We start from the raw sequence: 10,754 nt of genomic DNA, 5'->3' as shown, positions 1-10,754 counted from the left end.
TGAAGGTGCTGAACAATCGTTGATGTTGAGGAAGCTACTATGACTATAACTCTTCCCTCCTGATAATGTCACATCTAAGTGTTTTCTGATCTGATGACTATCAACAGTTTCAAAAACACTTCACAAATCAATCTTTTAACAAATAATTCAGTTTTATGATCTGACAACACTGTGGTTTACGGTTCGCTTCATGCTGGTCACGTTTGTGGTCATGATGAAAGAAACATCGTCTTTTGTGTAAAAGTCATTAAAGAGATTTTGTTGCCTCATGTATCAACCTCGACTCTTCCCTGCAGACGTCCGGTGTTCAATGCAATCTAACATCTCTGAATCAAGTGCTGCTGAGCAAGGCAGTGATTTACCACCGGCTGCGGTGAAGCTGGATCTACAACGTGCAGCTTGGAGGTGGAAAAGAAAAGGTTAGTGTGTGAATCCCCTTGATGTTCGATAACCTATAGAACAGAGAGAACAGAGGAGCGCACACACACACACACACACACACACACACACACACACACACACACACACACACACACACACACACACACACACACACACACAATGGTCTCCGCGGTGTCAATCCATTTTTAATCTGGAAGAAGAAGAAGAAGAAGAAGAAGAAGAAGAAGAAGAAGAAGAAGAAGAAGAAGAAGAAGAAGAAGAAGAAGACAGAACCGACCGGGGACTGAGATCAGCTGTCCACTAATCTCTGGGCGAGAGACGTAGAGAGAGACTGTCAGCGATAGAGAGCGAGTTTGTCTTTCTGCCGCTCGTCTCGCCTCGCTGCTGTTACCATGACAATGGGCCGAACCCAGGAGTGAGAATCTCCCTGTTTTCCTTCTTCTCTCTCTCTCTCTCTCTCTCTCGCTCTCCCTCTTCCTCAGTCTCGCTCTCTATGACCCTCCCTCTCTTTACCTCCCCCTCCCTCACCCCCTGCTAAACTCGAATTCCCTCTCGTCTCACCATTTCCTCTCGTCTTCCCCTTTTTATTTTTACTTTATGCCATTTCCCCCCCACTTAACACCATCGTCACTCTCTCATTTCACTCGTCTTCCGTCCCCATCCATCCATCCGTCATCCTCCCATTGACTTTAACTCCTGAGTTCAATTTGAAATGTTGCTTTATTGGCAAAACCATAATCCAGGACTGAATCGATAGAGTAGCACCAGTGTTTTTTCCCCCCGCTGCTGACTGACGTCCCATCAATACCTTTTGCATTTATTCTGATAGGAGCCGTCAATGTTTATGAGATATGTCGAATAAAGAAACGTGTTAATGAACGAATTGTTGATTTACAACAGCTATTGTGACTGAATTAATCTCGTGAATGGATTGAATGGACATGACGTCCCAGGTTCTGGATTCTACTGACAGAACTAACACCAAACACAATTTTTGTGCAATGGGATTACAGACAGAATCAATGCAAGATGCGATATAGACAAGAATTTAGCATGTGAGTGAATGACATGCGACATTTGCGTACATTGCTCGAGTTGAAATATTTGAACTATAGGGCTAAAAATGTATGTGACACGATGTCGTGAAAGTAAACCAGCACTGAGAGAATGAGCCTCACGGGGGTTGTGGCACCGACCCGAGCTTCAGGGCGATCCAACCGGCCGCTGGTCATCCGGACACAGCTCTGGGAGAAGACGGCGAAATTCCCCCGAGCTGTTAGCTCATCCTCGCGATCTTGACAATGCAGAAGTTGTCGTTAACTAAACCAGAACTCCTCCCTCTCCTCTTCTCTCGGAGAACAGACGGATTCTTGCCGGTTGTGTTCACGAGCGATTCACTTGAATTTAGGCGTCAGAGCAACAGACGTTTTGTGAATTTCATTAATTCAGATGTCAAACAGCAAACGTGCATTTTATTGCTGTACAACCAGTTCTGAGCAAACCATTAAACCTAAATGTAAATGATGATTATCACACATTGCCAGTAGGTGGCACTGTGGCTATGACTGCATATTGGTATGTAAAGGTCGTCAGCTTGGGGCTGTGATCAAAGATGACGAAGATGATAATGAGGAGGAGGAGGAGGAGGAGCGATGTTAACCGCTGCCTCAGTCGGAGAATCCTTTCTTTCCCCATCTCACTCTCATCCTCCGTACGCTTCCCCTCTCTCTTCACTCCTCCCTCGTCCTTAAACTTCCTTCCCTCCAACCTTTTCCTTTCCTCACCCTCCATCTTCCCTTCCTTCCCCCGTCCCCCCTTCCTCTTCCTCGCTCCTTCTCCCCCCTCTCTCTTCTTCTTTCTCTATCTCACGCAGAGGTTTCCCGGCGACCCTCCCTCCAGCGCTGCACAAATTAAAGCATATTTCACCCCGAAGAGGAATCCGCAGCTTCCCCCGGCTCTTCCTGCGTTGAGCTGCACCTCTTATGCAGAGTGTAGTGTTTAGATGTGAGTGTATTTGTGTTTGTGAGCGTGTGGGTGGACGCGTGTAAGATTACATTACAGCAGCGAGCCTCTAGCTTATACAAGTTCTCATTGCAACAGGAAATAAAGCTTTTTGAAAACTGCTTTCCGTCCCATGCATTCTTCTCCGTTTCCCCTCTTGTCTTTTCCTCACTTTCTCCCTCTCTCCTCCACCATGTTCTCCTGGTCTCCCCCTCGTCTTTTGGCCTGAGGACGTATACCAGTTTACCCTGACTGCTCCTCTCCTCCACTGTAACCCTCCTCCCATCCTGCTTTATTCCCTCTTGTTGCTGCTTCACGTTTTTTTACCCCACATTTCAGCTTAATTAGCCATTTTACTCCTTCTCTCTTCGTCCTTACTGATCTTTGTTCTCCCTCTTTTTCCGAGATCTCATCTTTGAAGTTTCACTAGCTGTGTGGTTTTGGGGGGTTTCATCAGAGGATTGATTATTCGAAGTTTCCTGATGTTTAACCTCTGAGGGTGTTTTCTCCTTGATATCGTTCTGCTGTGTTTCTTTCTCTGGTCTATGAAGAACATCACTTCTTTTGATTCTAACTTTCTCACAGAGCCATGTGTTCAGATCATAGATGAAGATCAACGAGGTGAGAGCAGCACAAATCCTGATCGACCTCAGGTTGGTTTGGTTTCACTGCTGTCAATCATAAAAGGAAGGAACAACAGCTTTTGAAATGACTTTATTGTTATTATTATTGCACCAACACTATTCAAAATGACCCTCAGACCTTTCAGTTTAGTCTGAACCTAAATATCGGCTGTGAAAGGTTCCTCGGACCACGGTCCAGACCGAATGACGACAGGAGATTTCCTTTGTCAGACAAAATTCTTTAGTCCCTAAATTACAAAGTGAAACCAAAACCAACCAGATCAAATGAAGCAATGACACAAACACATGAAGCTTGGTTCAGACTCTCAGGTTTTGAAAAGGTCCTTAGTTTCACTAATAAATATTTAACAGTATGAACATAAATCACATTTATAACAAATTATTAATCACAAATGTTTTTTTATTGACATTCAGTGTCTTTTCAGGACATTTTTCAGAACTTAAATCATATATATATAAATCTTTTTAAACAACTATAGTCCCAGGAGATAGACGACTCTAGCTCCTTCTCTATATACCGCTCTTCTTCCACTGTCTTCCTATTAGCGGCTCCTCTTACTTGCAGGCTTTCCACATGACTGGTCACAGGAGTTAATGTCGCCGCAGCTTTCCTAAGAGGGAGAAAGGTTGGAAAAGAAAGTGGTGGTATCACTCAGTCAACCTTTTCTCAGTTTCATCTGTCAGTCAGGCAGTTATCCCCCTTTCAGACCATAGACCCCGATTAAAGCCTGACACTGAGTAGATCAACGCACACTATACTTTTCACAGCCGGGGTCCAGTTCACCAAGACTCCCGCCTCTTGAATGGCACCACAGAAGGACCGGCACGCCTCCTTAGCATGTGGAAAGTCAACATACATGTCTGGTCCTCGTGGCTTATTCAGGCTGAACCGCTGCTTCTACACATGTCATGATTTTCCATGTTTGAGCAACTTTGATTCGTTTCCTGCCGCAGAAATCTAGACCCACATAAGTAGAAAATAGATGGATGGATATTATAGAGTTACCTTAGAATCTAAATAGGAAATAGACTCTTGAAATGTTTTCAATGACCGACTTTCCAAAATTCTTTTTGCAGAATTCTTTCTCCAAGAACAAGTTTGATTTTGTTCCATGACTTTGCTTCGTTGTTGCTTTGCTCTGTTTAGCCGTTTTCAGACATGTGCTGCGGAGAATTGGGTCCAGACCTTCTCCACAGTTTTCCTGAGGATCTCCTGAGTTCAGTGCATGTCTGAAAGCAGCTCTGGAAATTTCTTATTGAATGTTAAGTACAGTCATATTTCAGCTGAACTCCAGACCATCAAAGCAAGAAATCTACAGAGTCACTGCCCCGGAAGATATAGTGATATAGAGACGTGCATAACCACTGATGACACAATTATAAGGTGACCAAAAATGAAACGACCCATTACCTTTGATGGGTTTTAACATTGTTGGAAACATTGTGGATAATGTAAGTACACGGGTCAACAACATATATGAGTCTAACGATAAACCCTGAAACCCCCCCGACCGCTGGAGGACATAAAGTTTGCCAAACAACTACTGCTTTGGTTTGCAGCCAAATAAATCGACAGCACGTTAGCAATGACTCAAGTGTCTAATATGTCTATGCTGCAATGAACGACTGGTTAATGTCACCACAAGAATTTTGATCCTTAAAAAATTCCCTCACGGACGCCTCAGCATCTGTTATCATCATCACACAAACACCTCAGTGAAGGATAATTATCTTCCACCATCGCTCGTTTCATCGCTCTTACTTAGGATTGTTCATTTGCTCCACTGCGGCTCTTTGAGTCGTCATCAGTCACCGCGTTTATCCCTTGTTGGTAAATAATAGTGGATAAATGGCGTCTCATTTAGACCCAGTTGTTTCCATTGAAGAAGAGAATAGAGTTGCGAGTCGGAAGTGATGGCTTCAGTTTAATGAAACTGTCTAAATTTGCTCTAATCGGAGCTGGTGCCCTATTTAATTAGTGCACATTAGATTCTACAGAATAAATATCATTAAAATGGTAATGAATCCCTCCGTGCTGAATGCTAATAGGGGACGATGCACAGGATTGTTTCAGCTCAAAACACATTTTCTGTTGGAGATGTTGAATCCGTTTCCCTCTGAACAAAACTTCCTCAATCCTCCGTCAGTGTTTCTTTGCCGAGTTTCCCGGACGACACGAAAACCGTGTTGGACTCCCTTGGACTCATTTTTTTCTTTTCTTCCTACAGCTTATTTTCTGTCAGCGGAGGCAGATTAGTATTTGGACAGCCCCTGGCCTGTGCTGATTGGTTGATTCATGGCTTTGTGAGCTGGTAATTGGATGATGACAGGGGTGGAACAGTGGAGAGGGATGATTGATGGCTGCTGCTGCCTCAACTTGCTGTAGCGAAGATGTATGCTGCAATATTGTTTTTCTCTCTCTGTGTGTGTGTGTGTGTGTGTGTGCGTGTGTGCGCGCGCGCGTGTGTGTGTGTGTGTGTGTGTGTGTGTGTGTGTGTGTGTGTGTGTGTGTGTGTGTGTGCGTGTGTGTGTGTGTATCTCCGGACATGGCACCCCAACCTGTGGCTGTTTCTGGGAAAATACTTTCGGGTATGACGGATGTATGAGTCGGTTTCCCCCCCCCACGCTGCATGCACACCTACACACCTGAGCGATCTTGCGTTCCTCTCTGCAGGACGCTGACAGGAAAAGTATCTCCATCTCCGTCATGGCGTTCCGAACTTTGACTGACAGGCCGCGCCATCCGTACGTCAAACCCACACCTCTCCAAAACAGAACCTCTGCTCCCAGGGGAGTAAAGGCAGGCGGACAGAGGAAACACTTTTAAAGAATTAGGTTTATTTACTCTCTTTATTCAAGAGCAGGACTTATTGACTTCACATTCAGATTTTTGAATCCTTTTACTCCAAACTCTGCGCTCACACTTAACAAGTCCCTGCTTTTGCTTAGATTTTGCGCTTGTACTCGTATTTCCTGTTCTCCAGCTTCAGCTCTCGTGGACCAACGATGTGATTGACTTCCTGTCCATGAAGTTGCGTCGCTTTTCTTCAAACACACCGACGAGAAGCCAGTGTAATAATAAAGCCACGGAGGGCGCGATTGCATGAACCCGGTTAAAGTAACCGCGCATACGGGACTTAAAGCTAACACACCCATAACTAGGGCGGGACAATTTCATTTGTCAACACTATACCTGGCATTTTATTGGTTGGGGGATTCTGACAGACTTGTTGCACAATATTTCCGAGAGCAGGGGGGGAACCCGAGAGCAGAGGTTTCCTGCCCACACAGGAGAAGTGTCAGCGTGAGGAGAAGAGCAAAGGAAATCTGAGTGCAAGTGCACAGCTCGAGCAAAGCAGAGCAGATCCAAGCACAAGCAGAAGCTATTTGAGTGTGAGGGCAGGGTTTTGAAATCTGAACGTGAAATCAAGTCTGTTCTCGAACTGAAACACTTTGCTCTTGAATATAAGAGGCAATGTCAAATGAACTTGAAGCAAAAGTAAGATGAGACGAAAAAAAAATCTTCCTGGATCTGCTTCTACAGACACATGAATATCTATAGATGCACAATCTCTATGACACTGTTGTGTGTTTGGCACACGTGTGTGTGTGTGTGTGTGTGTGTGTGTGTGTGTGTGTGTGTGTGTGTGTGACTGAGGTCATCCATTACACACATAGTTAATAACAGGCAAGCAGCCTGAGGAGCAGCAGCGAGCCATGCTGGAGCCGAGGCCTCAACACAGCAGCTTGCAGACCGAACAGATGTGATGTAAAACATCTGCCCCCCAGCTGAGGGAAAGAAGAAGATTTGTGTCCCCCTATAAAAAGCTCCATTAACTGTGTTAATTCAATGGGATCTTTAATGACGACCTTGTTTCTAATGTTGGCCGAATCTCAGAAGCTAATTTTAACCACAAGGCCGTGAAGAGGCAGCGGTTTTCAAAAATAGCACCAACCCATCCCCGATCTAAAAATATCACAATAATACAATGTTTTATCAGCGACACAAGTGTGTACGTACACACACATACAAAATAATTCAGGCCGGGATTTTGACTCCATCCGAGGCCACTGTGTTCACACCGGTGACTGTAAATAAAGATGGATGACATGTCTCCACGTCCTCCCACTGTTCAAAAATAAAGCCAAAACATTGCTGATCCGGGCGCTGCCATCTTTCTTTCCCGCTCTCACTTCCCCTGTCATGCTTAATGTGTTAGTTTGGTCCCATCTGCTAACATGGAGGAGGTGGGGTGCTATTCTTCAGCCAGCCACCAGGGTGCTATACAGACGTTTTGGCTTCACCTTTGAAGAGCTCTCCTGTCGTCCATCTTCTCGTCCAAATTTGTGGGCTAACTTGATTATCAATGTAACAGATACCAGACGGATATACAAATTATCAATATCAGGGTTTTCCTGTGAGTTAAATAACTCAGACATGGCACTTCTAAACCTAATGGAAAAACAAACTATGCTGATGGTTCTCTACCTTTCTGATGTGTAATACTAGGATCTTTAACTGAGTTTTGTGTTTTTGCTTCTGTGTAGCTTTGTCATGTTGTGAGTCTCGTTCCGAGTCTGTAATCGGCCTTGAAGGAGTTTGGTTCCTCCAGTTTAACCTGCAGCAGTTGCTGATGGCTGCTGTAACGTCTTCTGCTGCCACAGAGGAAATAAATTAATGGCGAGTGAAAACAAGTTCTTGGCGTCTCCTGATGTGTTTCCTGCACAAACTCTGTCAAACAGCCAAGAATTACAGCTCATCACAGATGATCAGCTCCAAAAGGACGGAAGTGGCAAAAACTGTCAGAGAGAATAATTAAAAGAGAGGAACGAGAGTGAGGGAGCCAGACGACGAGTGGCCACTGGGACACTGAGCCCACTACACACAGGAGTTTGGGTAAACAGCTAAAACGCTGATCCACTGTCTGATGATCAAACTGCAGTTTAATCCACTCACTCAACTTCATGAGTGAGCGGATTCATTTTGCTTTTCTTCCATCTGCAGCAACTTTTGTTGTTTTTTTCAATGTTAATGATGCAAAATAATGTAAAATTCATTGTTTTCATAAAAAATGGTCTGATAATATTAACATCTAGTATCTGATAATACTTGATCTAATAGTTTTGCGTTACTTCGCAACACTCAGCAGTTCGGCTTTGGCCGCGTTTTTCTGTCTAAACCCGTCTGAACCTCAACAAACAACTAACCAGGACAACTGCACTGACACAGATTACACACTTGTGCACCTACCATGAAATCAAGATGTTGCTCGATGGGATCACGAACCTAATGTGCAAGAAAACACAAAAGTAATCCTAAAAAACTCAGGTGAGTGCATCCTCACAACTCTTCTGGTGTCTGACCTCCTGCTGAGTTTCACCTTGATCACCGTTTCTCTAATGGGCTCAGAAGACACACTCCTTGTTCGCTGTATCGAGCCACGACGGTGGTCCACCTGTGTGGATTCAATTCCCCCCCCCCGGTCTCTCCGCTCCGACAGCTCAGTGCGGCGGCGGCAGAGAAAAAATAACATCGAGAGGTCGACCACAAACGTGACAGGAGCGAAATGATAATGTGACGGTGCCGGACCAGAGCACGGTAATTGGGTGCTGCTATCTGTGACTGGGTGGCTATTGACTACATTAGCAGATGGATGAGTTACAGGGTTGCTGATGTAATCAGACTGTGTACGTCTGGATTTAGGCAGCGCACCTCACAGCTAAAGCAGAGCAGGAGGCGTGTTGTCATTTTGAAGTCACACACACACACACACACACACACACACACACACACACACACACACAGACACACAGACACACACATGCATATTCATACAGACACTTCCACGCAAACAAGGTGTTTTATTTTTGGGGCTTATTTTACTGTGCAGAACACATTTACACATTTTGCCCCTGGAACTGGATGAAAATGTTCTCATCAAAAGTACTAAAATGCTTCATTCACTGTCACATCCAGAGGTTCGGCCAGTGGCTCCTGTAGAAGATGCCCAGCTGCTGCCTCCGTTCTGGGGTTGCATGATAGATCTCTCAGCGGTCCTCGGGCATTCACTTGGAAAAACGTGGAGGAAATTACTGAAAAAAGGATGTTAAGGCTGTAAAATGTTCAAGCTCCTGCTGATCTGGATAATTAGCTCAGAAATGAATGAATGGATTAAAGGATATTGGGAGTAATCAAGAAATGAAGTGTTAAGCCTTGTTAGAGGAAAGGTTGAAGTTACTTTTTTATTTGTATTGAGTTGTGATGATGATGTTGTTCATCATGTCTGTTGTTTATTGCGACTCCTGACTGGACAGATGTGACAGAGAAGAAATCAGACGATCATGTGAAGATTCGGTTCTGGATCGACTTATGAGAATAAAACAGCTGTTCTATGTTTTTACATTTACGTGGGTGTGTGTCCAGATGCAACTCTGAAGTTGTGTTGTTTGATTGTGTATCTCCTTTCCTTTCGTAAAGGATGGTCCGATGTTTCCTAAGCTAAAGGAGATGAGTTAGGAGGCATTGAAACTCCTTTCCTCAACGTTTAGAGAATTCAAACAGCTCTGAAATAAATAAATAAATAAATCTGTCTCATTTCACTCAGTTCGGAAGGTTCCTAAACAAAATGGACTATTTGAACGCAGCCATACTCACACAGAGGAGGGAGGGGCGGTGACAGTGGAGACCATGACACTAACATCTTCATGACACGTTTATGAATGTGGCTTTTTAATTATATATCATATTCAATAACTACATGGATGGTTTTCTAAGAGGAGCAGCAATCACAACTGCAAAACACATCGAGTAAAATCCGCATCGCAATGTGGATTTGATCGATGACTGTTTTCTGGATCGTGTCATGAAAAGCACAACAACATCACACATCAAAATATCAGAGTAAAAAGAAAAACACTAGAAAACGACAGTCGAATGACAGTTATGAGCTAAAATTAATTCTTCACAACCTCTCAAACTCAAACCTTTGGCAGTTGCTTCACTTTGGATTTCCTGTTTACAACACGTCTATAATTAAATCAATGTGCAATTACAGAAATGGATGGTTTGTCCAATGATTATGAATTATATTGTGTTTATAAATGACACACTGCAGACATTAACCTGCAGAAATGTGCGTTGACGTATTAATGGGATGTGCTATTGAAAATGTGCAACTATCTACATGTGATGGGGGGAATGAGGAGGTGACTCTTTGAAGAGGAGGAGGAGGAGGAGGAGGAGGAGGAGGAGGAGGAGGAGGAGGAGGAGGAGGAAGAACATCTTCACACACAAACACACACTTTTCCCTGGGGAGACCATGTTTGTTTTCTACGTCTTTAACTTCCCCTCTGTCATTTCCTTCAGCTTTTCTCTTCTGCTTCACCAGCCGATATCACTTTGCACAGTTTTCATTCTTCATCTGCATCGAACAAGGAAATCAATTCAATTCAATTTTCTCCCACCGTCTGTAAACTGCACAGTGTTTGTTTAGGTTTAAAGTAAAAGTACAAAAAAAAACGAAAACAATTTTTACCCAAAGTTGTCTAAATCAAATCTGGGTGGAAGTTGTTTGGAGAAAAAAGAAATCGTAAACAGACTTCAGTGAATAAAATCTATGTCCTGCAGCCAACACGACTGAAATGAAAATAAAAATCCAGATCTAGTGGATTTAAATGTGGAGAGTTTGTTATTTTAATTTTTTTTAT

Source organism: Hippoglossus hippoglossus, chromosome 1 (genome assembly GCF_009819705.1).
Source record: "Hippoglossus hippoglossus isolate fHipHip1 chromosome 1, fHipHip1.pri, whole genome shotgun sequence".
Lineage (NCBI taxonomy): Eukaryota > Metazoa > Chordata > Actinopteri > Pleuronectiformes > Pleuronectidae > Hippoglossus > Hippoglossus hippoglossus.
The sequence above is the reverse complement of the archived record's forward strand: the minus strand, read 5'-3'. Positions refer to the sequence as shown.